The sequence below is a fragment of the Saimiri boliviensis genome, chromosome 15 (genome assembly GCF_048565385.1).
Source record: "Saimiri boliviensis isolate mSaiBol1 chromosome 15, mSaiBol1.pri, whole genome shotgun sequence".
NCBI lineage: Eukaryota > Metazoa > Chordata > Mammalia > Primates > Cebidae > Saimiri > Saimiri boliviensis.
Window position 1 is genome coordinate 62,592,648 of NC_133463.1, and position 14,052 is coordinate 62,606,699.

General features: G+C 32.8%; 1 protein-coding gene across 8 annotated transcripts in view; it reads right to left on the bottom strand.

Moving 5' to 3' along the window:
• CSMD3 (CUB and Sushi multiple domains 3) overlaps positions 1 to 14,052 on the bottom strand; it is a 1,243,168-nt gene that overhangs the window by 1,047,184 nt on the left and 181,932 nt on the right. The gene's annotated exons all lie outside the window — the stretch shown is intronic.

Consider the following 14,052-nt stretch of genomic DNA (forward strand, 5'->3'; position numbering starts at 1 on the left):
TTCACGATTAAAAGGGATTACCCAAGCAAAATCATGGAATTATTGGTTATAAAGATGATTGTTGGCACATCCTATGCAATATATCTAACTTGAATAATGGTATCAGATAAAATTATAGATGGGAATGAAGCTTGTATATCATCCATTATCATGTGTAATCAATAAATGATTTAATTCTCTTGAAAACAATATGCTATTCACATATATATTTCAATATTGGGCACAATATAAAGTATATTCAGGTAAATTCTAAGTAAAACTTTTTTTTTTTGACTTGAGGTGTGAAACTATAGGAAATATTAAATAAAGTCCCTCAGGCTTAAGAAAAAAAAAATTCAGTGGAAAATCAAATGTAACTGAAGGAATTAAGGACAACAGAACTCAGAAATATGTGAGAACTAATATTTAATTCTATTAAATTATTTCCTCCTGTGTCGTTGCTGTAATATATTTTACATCTAAAAATATCTAAAACCCCACAATACAAAGTTATTATTTTTGCTTTGATTTTTTATAATCTTAAAAAAAAAAACAGTAAATAAAGTGCTACAAGAAAAAATGCTATGTCATGAACAATTGGGCTTACCCCAGGAATAGGTTGGTTTATTAAGATTTTAAAAGCCAATCTGCAATTTGCTACATTAAATAAAAAAATAAACTGAAAAACATGATCACTCAATAGATGCAGAAAAGCATTTGACAAGTATTAATACATTTTCATAATGAGAAAAAGTTAATAACTAATAATGCAAGGAAAATTTCTTAATCTGAACAAGGAAATTTACATAAAAATTTATATTTAACACAGCATGTATTACTGAAATGCAGGTTGAGTATCCCTTATCCAAAATACTTGGGACCAGAAATGCTTTGTATTTCTTTTTTTTTTTCCAGATTTTAAAACATTTGCATATAAATAATGAAATATCTCAGATATGTGATCCAAGTCTAAACACAAAATTCATTTATGTTTTTTATATACCTTATGCATGCACATAGGTTGAAGGTAATTTTATATATTATTTTAAATAATTTTTTGCATGAAGCAAAATTTGTACTTTGAATGTGATCCATTACATGAGGTCAGGTTTGAAATTTCCCGCTTGTGGTATCATGTCAGCACTTAAAAATTTTTAGATTTTTGGCCAGGTTGTGGTGGCTCATGCCAATAATCCGAGCTCTTTGGGAGGCAGAGATGGGCAGATCACTTGAGTTTAGGAGTTCAAAACCAGCCTGGCCAAAATGGTGAAACATTGTCTCTACCAAAAATACAAAATTTAGCCAGGTGTGGTGGTGCATACTTGTAATCCCAGCTATTCGGGAGGCCGAGGCAGGAGAAGGGCCTGAACCTGGGAGGTGGAGGTTGCAGGGAGCTGAGATTGGGACACTGTACTCCAGGCTGGGTGAGGAAGTGAGAGTCTGTATCACTTTATTCTCCATAGACAAATATTACATGTTTTCTATCATCCTAAACCAAATTTTCCTGTTCTGTAATTTCATGTAAGTGTAATTTAGTATGTACATTTTTTGTGTTTGTCTTCTTCTTAGTCAATAAAATATATAAAATTCATTAATGTTGCATAGAGTAGTTAACTTTTTATTGCTGAGTTGTGTTCTACTTCATGAATACATCCAGATTTTAAATTCATTCACAATTTCAGGGATTTTTGGGTTATTTTCAGGATGCATATTATGATTAAAGTTTCTATGAATATTTGTAGGTAAATATTTTCTGTACTTATTTCTTTTTTCCAGAAATTAAATGTGTAGAAATGGAGTTACTGAGTCATGAAGAATATATGATCAATCTTATCAGAAATTGGCAAGCATTTTCCCAAGACTATGTATCATTTTATATTCTCAAACAAGAGTGGAATTTTGAGTTAAAGAATATTCTAACCAGGTTAAAAATGCAAATAAAAGGAAGGGAGGATAATGTCAGAAACTAAAGAAAGGGAAGTAATATCATTGATTATTAAGAAGACGGATAAGTCAATAAGTGCCATTATAAAATGACTTACCTGATATTATGGTTAAAGCATAAGTAAAAGAATATTTAATGGCATTATTAATACCAGTAGTAATAGAAAATTAACAACTGGTAATTAATATATACTTTTCTAAATATGTCTTTTTTTTTTAGTAAAAAAAAGAGGTACACCAAAGACAAAAACGTAACAGTGTAAGTATAATACACACAGTAATTTCATGGTAAGATAATATGGAAGATTAGATGTAACATTCATATCTATAAATATGAGTGGCTTTAGTTTGCCTTATCAATTTTTTTCAGAGTTGTTTCATAGATCATATTGATCATATCAATATGATCTATGAAACAACTCTGAAAACTATAAACAACTCTATGCTGTATAGAAGAGATGCACTGAAAACCTAGGGATTCAGAAAGATTAAAAAAATTGGTGAACAAAAGTTTACCTGGAAAATGGAAAAACAGGAAAGCAGAGGCTGCAATCCTAATATAGGAATAACTGGGCTTCATACAAAATGTGTTTTGTAAAACAATAAAGAAAATTGTATAATGTTATGAAAGCACATTCCACAATAAAGATAAAACAGTTATGAATATACACTAAAATATGATCGAAATATAGCAGCCATCTTCATAATACAAAACTAAGAAGAAATAGAGATAAACAAATAAAATTAGGAATCTTATCACTTAATTGAAAACAACTCAAGTGTCAAAAAATAAGTAACAACAAAAAATATCTAAATGACATGAACATTCACAAAAATTGTTCACTTGCTAGAGTACAAATGTTAGAGCAGTAAAGTACAGGAAAGTGGAGACATTACAAAATTCTGTGACTGTAATGCAACGAAACTAGAAAATAAATTTAGAACAACTCTTCAATGAAAGGTGAAATAAAAAATATGAAATATTGATGTGTCTTATAATGAAAAGTATCTCTCTCTCTCTCTGTCTATATATATGTGTGTGTGATACTATTAAAGATGTGATAAAATGAAAACTCATATTCCAAACACCTATATCAATAAAAATGAAAGAATAAAAATAAATGAATTAGAATACAGTTTAAAAAATAGTAAAATAAGAATGTAAGCAAAAATACACAAGATTAGAAACATAAAAAGAATAATTAGAAGGGAACATTAAAATATATAAAAAGGAAAAATACAATTAAAAAAAGAAACAAACTACTAGCTAGTTTAATTTGAAAAATGAGAAAAATTACAAATATATGTAATGGGGAAATAATCTATATAACTTGAAAACTTAAGGGAAATGGATCATATCTTAGACTCATAGAGTTACCAAAAGTAATGTCAGTATAGAAAGCTTAAATAGGCCAATTTCCATAGAGGGTGAAAAAAAACGAAGAAAGTTGTGTACTACTCCACAAAATAGCACCAGGCCAACATTTTTTTCACAAGGGGTGTTCAACCAAACCAGGATAGTTTGGTAGATAGTCTCTACTTCTGTATACATTTCTTGGCATTACGGAAAATAGAAAGAAAATGTTTCCATTTTAAAATGAACCCTGTGTAAAAGTGACATAAAACATATTAAATATAGCACAGAAATCTAATTACAAACCCAAATCCCATAAATATTAGTGAAAAAAAACCCTTCAAATGTATCATGGGAGACACTGACCGTCATTTTAAGAAAATAAAACACCATGACCAATAAGTTTATAACAAGAATGCAAAGACAATGAATACTAGAAAATCTATTAATATAATTCATGACTTTAATATGTCTACAGAGCATTTTCAGGAGGACATGGTTCATTGAAATAACACACATTAGCCTTTGTTGTTATATTATATATATATATATAAAATATAACATATATATGTAAAAATATATATATATTTTTACAACACATGCCAACATGGAGAAGTTTCAAAATATTTTTGACAATTTTCAACTTGTCAAATATACTTGTACATATGTATCTTAAAATTATTGAACATTTATTGTCTGTGAATTTATTCTTTCATTATTTTATCAATTATTTCATCAAGTAGTTCACCATTACTAGGAACTTTTTAAGCCCAAACCTTACTTTAAGCTCTGTGTGTTTATGTGTGTGTGTCTGTATAAATATGCATGTATTTGTGTATTGTATACAAGAAAAATTGAAAAAAACATATTTCTACCACTAAAATACGTATAATATTATTTCCTGCTACTAATTAGTAATGGCAGGCAAGTATACAAATAATTCCAAGGAAAAAAACACCTTGAGAAGTCATTAAAATCCTACTTGTTGGCTGAAAATAAATAATGATCATCCCATGTTTTCTAGTATGTTCCTACAACATTTTAATCATCTTTGATTAAGAAAAATGAACAATAATATAATGGATTTCCTATCAGATAGATGTCCTACAATTTCACACCTTCAAATACCTACATAAAATTTCACAAGAAGTCTAGATGCTATTAGTTTTTGGTGAAGTAGTATATTTTCTTTGCATTGTCCTTAATATTCTTTTAGCTTTGCTTTTTTAAACCTTAACATTTTAATGTAACTTTGGGTTTTATACTAATTCATCTTTGGTTGATTTTTGATTTTGTATTTGCCCAGTACTGAAACTGGACCTCCTGTCTCTATTTTGCTTCAATAATCCACTCAGTCATCAACCAGGATCTAGCAAACATTTCCATATATCGACATCTACAATTGAGTCTTTATATTCCCAGAAAATAATAAACATATTTTATGAAAATATAAATGGAATAATATAATGAATTACTATCTATAACAAACATCCATTTATGTCAATTATTCTAAAAATGTGTCACCTCTAAATGAAGAACATTTTTGTTTTCATTTAATCTACCTTCTAATTATATATAACATCTTTTGTAGCAATACATTTTTAACTTAGAATTTTTGTGAACAGTACATATATTAATGAGGCAACTAAAATATCATATTACAAGGATTTCACACTGCAATAATAATTTACTTACATAATATCGATATAGTCGATCCTTAAAAATAAAACACCATAATTAATACAAAATTTGTGTATGTATTTACCACCTGTCTCTTCCAACATTCACATAGGAGAGGCAATAGATGTGCCTTGTACAATAATTAAATTCTGGCTCTAATGTAAAAGTTTAAAAATATTTTGGTTCTCCTTATCTTTTCATTTACCTTTAATTCTTATATTGATCTAATAGGAATGAAATGCAATGTGATATGAGGATTCATTTGCTTATTGAAATGGAAGTTCAGCATCTATGTGCAATTACTAAAAATTTAGCTTGAAAGGTAAAATTTTCTATCTCAGCAATTTTGAGCTAAATATATGTATTACTGTTTTTTTCTTTTAATGTTAATATGAATCTGATCATAGTAAGAAGCATGAAAGAAAATATTCCATAGGCGCTGGCCTTTGAATGCCATGCTCTTTTCTATTACTGGGTTAAACGTGTTGATTTCAATTGCAAAGAAAACATGGAAAAGCATTGTTGTAAACTAATGCCCTATGATTATCAAAATGGATCAGTAATTAGGGAAAGCAGAGAAGTGACTAGTTCCATTGAAGTATTAGTTTAGTGCATGAATGGCAAAAACTGTAATTATTTCTGCACCATCTTAATACTTTCCTGACAATATCCAGAAAGAACATTCAGAAAAAATTTTCTGTTCTTCTCCCATCTACTAGTGTTGCCTTTTAGTTTAATTTACTGTTTCTTCTCTCCTTTCTGCTAGTCAAATGTCCAATCTCTTTTATGCCGTCAGTGAGAATTAATTTGAATATGTTCAGAAGCCAGAGCAGTTTAGTTTTTAAGGAACTGGAAGCCATTATCCTTGGCAAACTAACATAGGAACAGAAAGTCAAATACCACATGTTCTCACTTATAAGTGGAAGCTAAGTGATGAGAGAGAGAGAGAGGAAAAAAAAAATCCTACTCTTGCTTACTTACTGGTACACTGACTAAACAAGTGTGCTACATTAAAAAGATATTGTTAATTACATAGACAAATATCTTTGAGTGCACTCTACCAAGAACAGTTGGTAGGCATGTCAGATGAATAGACATACTATTCAGGAGAACAAAAAGCTAGATAACAAAGGGAAATTTTGAGTTAGAGCTGTATCTGCAAGTCTCCAGATAATTTTTTTTTTTTTTTTGTAAATCAGGTTAGTGTTTGATATGTTCTGGTTCTGTGTCCTCACCCAAATCTTTTCTTGAATTGTAATCTCCACGTATTGAAGAAGCGGCCTCATGGGAAGTGATTAGATCATGGGGGTCATTCCCCCTGGTGTTCTCATGATAGTGAGTGAGGTCTCATGAGGTCTGATGGTTTTATAAGGGTGTTTTCCCCCCTTCCCACTGCACTTCTCCTTCTTGTCATCAGGTAAAGAAGGATGTGTTTGCTTCCTCTTCCACCATGATTGTGTTTCCTGAGCTCTCCCCAGCCCTTTAAAATTGTGAGCCAATCAAATTTCTTTTCTTTATAAATTACACAGTGTTGGGCAGTTCTTCATAGCAGTGTGAGAATGGACTAACACACTGCTGTTATGTTCTTAAGGTGGTTCACAGTTTTCATAGTTCTTGGTATTTTCCTCATCAGAAAGAGTGAGGAATGTGATGTAAATAAATCTTTACATTAAAAATATTACATGGATACCAACTAATGTATCCAACTCACAAATACTAAAATCCACAATGACTAATTAATATGGCTACAGCATAATTTATAGAACTTTACATAAATGTATACAACTACATTATATACATATACTGCAATCTTATCCTTGCAAGTCAAAAAGCAGTTTCACAGATGGCATGTATGAGTATGTCTGAAAAAGCAGATGTTTGACCTGGAGTCATTTCTGTCATGCATATAGTCCATCCCTGGGTTAGTTTTTCTGGCCATTGTTGAATGATTTGTCTGGCCTGTGTTCTGTAATGCCTTAGTGAAAATTAACTCATACACTACTGGTTGTTAGTAATGATGAAGTAAGTGATCCTTTCTGATTGTCAGCACATATTCCATTATTTAAAACTTAAATTCTAGATAATCAAAAGAAAGCAGTGCACAGGACTAGGATTAAAAAGCCTTAAAATTGTATTTCTGATCCTGAAGCAGGCTTTTTTAATGCTGTTGTAGAAGTAATTTACCTTTCTGCAACTGTTTTTTAAATATGCACAATAGGTATAATAGTTGTCTTTCATATCCCACAAAGATACAATAAAGATAAAATTTGATATGTTAGGGAATAATCTGACAATTGTACCATGGTACAGGATATTGATATTACTGACTTTTTAGAATTGCTTCAGCTTAATATTATCTACATTTATCACTCACAAAATCATATATTTTACTAAGATTATTCTGTTTTATATAAAAATGGAAACATAGTACAATTTGGGTTTTAAAATAAGCAAAGGGACTTGCTCTTGTTCTCTTTATTTTATATATACATTCCACAATAATTTTATTTTATATTATTATTTTTGTTCATTTATTAATAAATAAAAAAGGGAAAAAATGGAACAAATAAAAATTAGAACAATAACAGAAGCCTTGTAGAAGAGAAGCATGAAGGTGTTTACAGCAATTTCTCTTGTAAAATGATGCTAATAGCAAATTCTGATGTCAATAAAGAGAGGTCATGGGGTCTGTCCATTCTAGGACATGTGCCTTATTTCATCAATAGCAAGAGTAGAATGAATTAAAAGAGAATAATTGGCACTAATCTAATTCTAAATAAATTCAAATTTAATCTCTTAAATCTCTTAGGAAACAAATTTACTAATTAAAAAGAAATACAACTTTATAAGGATCAGACATGAATATCATAAGTGATATGGTTTGGTTCTGTTTCCCCACTCAAATCCCATCTAGAATTGTAATCCCCATGTGTCAGGGGAGGGACCTGGTGGGAGGTGATTGGATCATGGAAGTGGTTTTCCCCCCAGTGTTCTGGCAATAGTGAGTTCTCCCGTGATACGACTGTTTAAAAGTGTTTGGTGTTATGTCATGCCCTTCGTTGTCTCTTTTGATCTATGTTGATTTAAAGTCTGTTTTATCAGAGACTAGGATTGCAACCCTTGCTTTATTTTGCTCTCCATTTGCTTGGTAAATCTTCCTCCATCCCTTAATTTTGAGTCTATATGTGTCTTTGCACATGAGATGGGTCTCCTGAATATAGGACACTGATGGGTCTTGACTTTCTGTCCAATTTGCCAGTCTGTGTCTTTTGATCGGGGCATTTAGCTCATTTACATGTAAGGTTAATATTGTTATGGAAAAATTTGATCCTGCCATTTTGATACTAAGTGGTTGTTTTGCCTGTTAGTTGATGCAGTTTCTTCATTGTGTCAATGGCCTTTACCATGTGGTATATTTTTGCAGTGGCTCGTACTGGTTGTTACTTTCCATATTTAGTGCTTCTTTCAGGAGGTCTTGTAAGGCAGGCCTGGTGTTGATGAAATCTCTCAGCAATTTCTTGTCCATAATGGTTTTATCTCTCCTTCTCCTATGAAGCTTCATTTGGCTGGATATGAAAGTCTGGTTGAAAGTCATTTTGTTTAAGGATGTTGAATACTGGCCCCCACTCTCTTCCGGCTTGTAAGATTTCTGCTGAGAGATCTGCTGTGAATCTGATAGTTTCCTTTGTGGTGATCTGACCTTTCTCTCTGGCTACCCTTAGCATTTTTTCCTTCATTTCAACCCTGGTGAATCTGATGATTATGTGCCTTGGGGTTGCTCTTCTTGAGGAATATCTTTGTGGTGTTCTCTGTATTCCCTGGATTTGATTGTTGCCTGCCTTGCTAGGTTGGAAAAGTTCTCCTGGATAATATCCTGAAGAGTGTTTTCATTCTCCCCATCACATTCAGGTACACCAATCAAACATCATACTGGTAAAGGGATCAATGCAACAACAAGAGCTAATTATCCTAAATACATATGCACCCAATACAGGAGCACCTAAATCCATAAAGCAAGTTCTTAATGACCTATAAAGAGACTTAGACTCCCATACAATAATAGTAGGAGACTTCAACACTCCACTGTCAATATTAGACAGATTGAGACAGAAAATTAACAAGGAAATCCAGGACTTGAACTTAGATCTGGACCAAGCAGACCTAATAGACATCTACAGGACTCTTCACCCCAAATCCAAAGAATAAACATTCTTCTCAGTACCACATCACACTTACCCTAAAATTGACCATGTAATTGGAAGTAAATCTCTCCTCAGCAAATGCAAAAGAATGGAAATCATAACACCAGTCTCTCAGACCACAGTGCAATCAAGTTCGAACTCAGGACTGAGAAACTCACACAAAACCAAATAACTACATGGAAACCGAACAACCTGCTCCTGAATGACTACTGGATAAATATTGAATGAAGGCAGTAATAAAGATGTTCTTTGAAACCAATGGGAACAAAGACACAATGTAACAGAATCTCTGGGACCCATTTAAAGCAGTGTCTAGAGGGAAATTTATACTAATAAATGCCCACATGAGAATCAAGGAAAGTTCTAATATCGACACCCTATTGTCAAAATTAAAAGAACTAGAGGGGCTAGATCAAACAAATTCAAAAGCTAGCAGAAGACAAGAAATAACTAAGATCAAAGAAGAACTGAAAGAGATAGATACACACAAAAATCCCTTCAAAAAATCAATAAATCCAGGAGGTTGTTTTTAGAATAGATCAGCAGAATACATAGACCATAAGCCAACTAATGAAAAAGAAAAGAGAGAAGAATTGAATAGATGAAATAAAAATGATAAAGGGGATATCACCACCAATTCCACAGAAATAGAAACTACCATCATAGATTACTATAAACAATTCTATGCATATAAACTAGTAAATCTAGAAGAAATGGATAAGTTCCTGGACATTTACACCCTCCCAAGACTAAACGAGGAAGAATTCCTCGTTGAATTCCTGAATAGACTAAAAACAAGGTCTGAAGTTGAGGCAGAAATTAATAGCCTATCAAAGAGAAAAGGTCCAGATCCAGAGGGTTTCACAGCCGAATTCTACCAAAAATAGAAAGAGGAGCTAGTATCATTCCTTTTGAAACTATTCCAAATGATATAAAAAGAGGTAATACTCCGTAACTCTTTTTATAAGACCAACATCATCCTGATACCAAAACCTGGCAGAGACACAACTAAAATCAGGCCAATATCCATGATAAACATTGATGCAAAAATCTTCAATAAAATACTGGCAAACTGAATCCAATAGCACATCAAGAAGCTTATCCATCATGATCAAGTAGGTTTCATCCCAGGGATGCAAGGCTGGCTCAACATATGCAAATCTATAAACTTAATCCATCACATAAACAGAACCAAAAAAAAAAAAAAAAAAAAAACCACATGTTTATCTCAATAGATGCAGAGAAGGCCTTTGACAAAATTCAACAGTCCTTTATGCTAAAAAACTCTCAATAAACTAGGTAGCTATGGAATGTATGTCAAAATAATAAGAGCTATTTATGACATCCCACAGCCAATATCATACTGAATGAGCAAAAACTGGAAGCATTCCCTTGAAAACTGGCACTCAACTAGATCGTGCTCTCTCACCATTCCTTTTCAACAAAGTATTGGAGGTTCTAGTCACAGCAGTCAGGTGAGAAAAAGAAATACAGGATATTCAGTTAAAAAAAAGAGGAAGTCAAATTGTCTCTATTTGCAGAAGACATGATTGTATATTTAGAAGACCCCATTCTCTCAGCCCAAAATCTCCTTAGGATGATAAGCAACTTCAGCAAAGTCTCAGGATGTAAAATCAATGTGCAAAAATGACGAGCATTCCTATACACCAATAACAGACAAACAGCCAAATCATGAGGAACTCTCATTTGCAATTGCTACAAAGAGAATAAAATACCTACGAATACAACTAACTAAGAATAAGAAGAACCTCTTCAAGGAAAACTACAAACCACTGCTGAAGGAAATAAGAAAGGACACAAACAAATGGAAAAACATTCCATACTTACGGGTAGGAAGAATCAATATTGTGGAAATGGCCATACTGCCCAAAGTAATTTATAGATTCAGTGCTATCCCTATAAAGCTACCATTGACCTTCTTCACAGGACTGGAAAAAAATACCTTAAATTTCATATGGAAACAAAAAGAAAACTCACATAGCCAAGACAAACTTAAACAAAAAGAACAAAGCTGAAGGCATCATGCTACCAGATTTCAAACTATACTATAAGGCTACAGTAATCAGAACAGCATGATACTGTTACCAAAACAGAGATATAGACCGGTGTAACAGAACAGAGGCCTCAGATGTAGAACCACAAAACCTCACAAAAACAAGTAATGGGGAAAGGATTCCCTGTTTAATAAAAGGCTTTGGGAAAACTGGCTAACCATGTGCAGAAAACTGAAACTGGACCCATTCCTTACACCTTATACAAAAATTAACTCCAGATGAATTAAAGATTTAAACATAAGAACTAACACCATAGAAACCCTAGAAGAAAACATAGGCAGTATCATTCAGGACATAGGCATAGGCAAGGACTTCATGACTAAAGCACTAAAAGCACTGGCAACAAAAGCCAAATAGATAAATGGGATCTAATTAAACTTAAGAGCTCTGCACAGCAAAAGAAACAATCATTAGAATGAACCAGCAACCAACAGAATGGGAAAAAAATTTTGCAAGCTACCCATCTAACAAGGGCTAATATCCATAATCTACAAATAACTAAAACAAAACAAGAAAAAACCTATCAAAAAGTGGGTGAAGAATATGAATAGGCACGTTTCAAAAGAAGACAGCATGCAGGCAACAAACATGAAAAAGTGCTCATCATTACTGGTAGTTAGAGAAATGCAAATCAAAACCACATTGAGATACCATCTCATGCCAGTTAAAATGGCAATCATTCAAAAATTTGGAGACAACAGATGCTGGAGAGGATGTGGAGAAACAGGAACACTTTTACAATATTGGTGGGAGTGTAAATTAGTGCAACCATTGTGGAAGACAGTGTGGTGATTACTCAAGGATCTAGAAATAGAAATATCATTTGACCCTGAAGTCCCATTACTGGGTACATACCCAAAGGATTGCAAATCATTCTACTATAAAGGCACATGCACAGTTATGTTTGTTGAGGCACTGTTCACAATAGCAAAGACTTGGAACCAACCCAAATGCCCATCAATGATAGACTGGATAAAGAAAATGTGGCACATATACACCATGGAATACTATGCAGCCATAAAAATGTATGAGTTCATGTCCTTTTCAGTGACACAGATGAAACTGGAAACCATCATTCTCGGCAAACTGACATAAGAATAGAAAACCGATCACTGCATGTTCTCACTCATAAGTAGGTGTTGAATAATGAGAACACATGAACACAGGGAGGGGAACATCACACACTGGGGTCTGTTGGGGTGTGGGGAGCTAGGGGAGAAATAGCAGGAGGTGGGGAGGTTGGGGAGGGATAATATTAGGAGAAATACATAATGTAGGTGACAGGCGGATGGATCCAGCAAACCACCATGGCATGTGTATACCTATGCAACAATCCTACAAGATCTGCATATGTACCCCAGAACTCAAAATACAATAATAATAAAAAAAAATACACACACACACACAAAGTGTTTGGTGGTTCCTGCCTCTCTAGTGCTCTCTCCTGTCACCTTGTGAATAAGGTGCTTACTACTTCACCTTCCATCATAATTATGTTTCCTGAGGCCTCCCCAGCCATGTGGAGCTGTGAGTCAATTAAACCTCCTTTCTTTATAAATTACCCAGTCTCAGGTTCTTTACGAAAGTATGAAAATGGACTGACACAATACACAATCTCTCTAGAAACACTCATAGGGTGCTAGTTTAATAATGCCAGTAAATCAAGAACTTAATGCAATTCTCTACAAAATTTGTCTATCAAGATAACTAAATATCAAGCCACCTAAGTCAAAATTAGAAGTCACATAATCTGTGTTCTTACGTCATTTTTAAAATTTTCACCTCTCTTACAACAATAATTTTGTGTTACCGTGTTGTATTTCGCCTTGGTTTTTGGTATATTTTTATGATAGTTAACATAATAAAATAAGCTATAGCTTATCATCTTTATGTTTTTATATAAAGAAGGCCTTCCTGTCTTCTTACAAAACCTGAAAATTTTTGATTTTGCCATCATAGATTTAATTTGTTTACATAATTTATTTTAGGTCCACCTTCCTCTATCACTCATAGGAATATGGTAAAGATAATAAAAGGAACAAAAGAAAACCTTAAATATGATTACATAGTGCTTTGTATTTCAAAGATTCTTTCATTGTATTCTTTGGACATTGGGATCAGAATATGTAAACTCTAATTTCTATGGTTATAATGGGATAAGCAATTGCTTACACTTAGCTTCAGATGAAAGATCACTGGAGCTGTACAAATTTTGAGTATTGTACATTTCCCATACCAGAAAAAATATTATACTCAAAGAATGCCATGAAAGGGGATTTGAACTTTATTTTTTAAAATACATTTCATTTAGCACTTTTTGTAAAAAAATTAAAAAGAGCCAAACATGTGAATGATTCCATATTTCTATGCACATGGCTCCTCTTTATAATCCTCCCACATATTCTGTTGGTTAATGTAATAAGTACTACTTTCTGATCTCCCAAAAATAGCAAGAGTGTGAAAAAAATGTGAGGAACCCACTGCTATGTATTTGGTACTTGATATGTAGATGTCATTTTCAAAAAACTACATCCAAGCAGCATAACAAAGGATAGTTAAATTACTTGATACTTGCTCTAGTGAGGCTGCAGAAATAACTGAAATGTATAAGGCCTCAAAGCATTTGCTTCTTACTCCATACATTTAGTGCCCATCAATGCCAAAATATAAGAAGATTCTCCCACCATTTAAATATCCAAGCACACAATTCAGCAAGTTCAAATCCTTACTCATTTCTATTCTCATCATACATGGTTCTATCTGGATTATTTATCATGCATCTCCTTATTTTAGTCTTGCATGGGGTATCTTCGAAGTG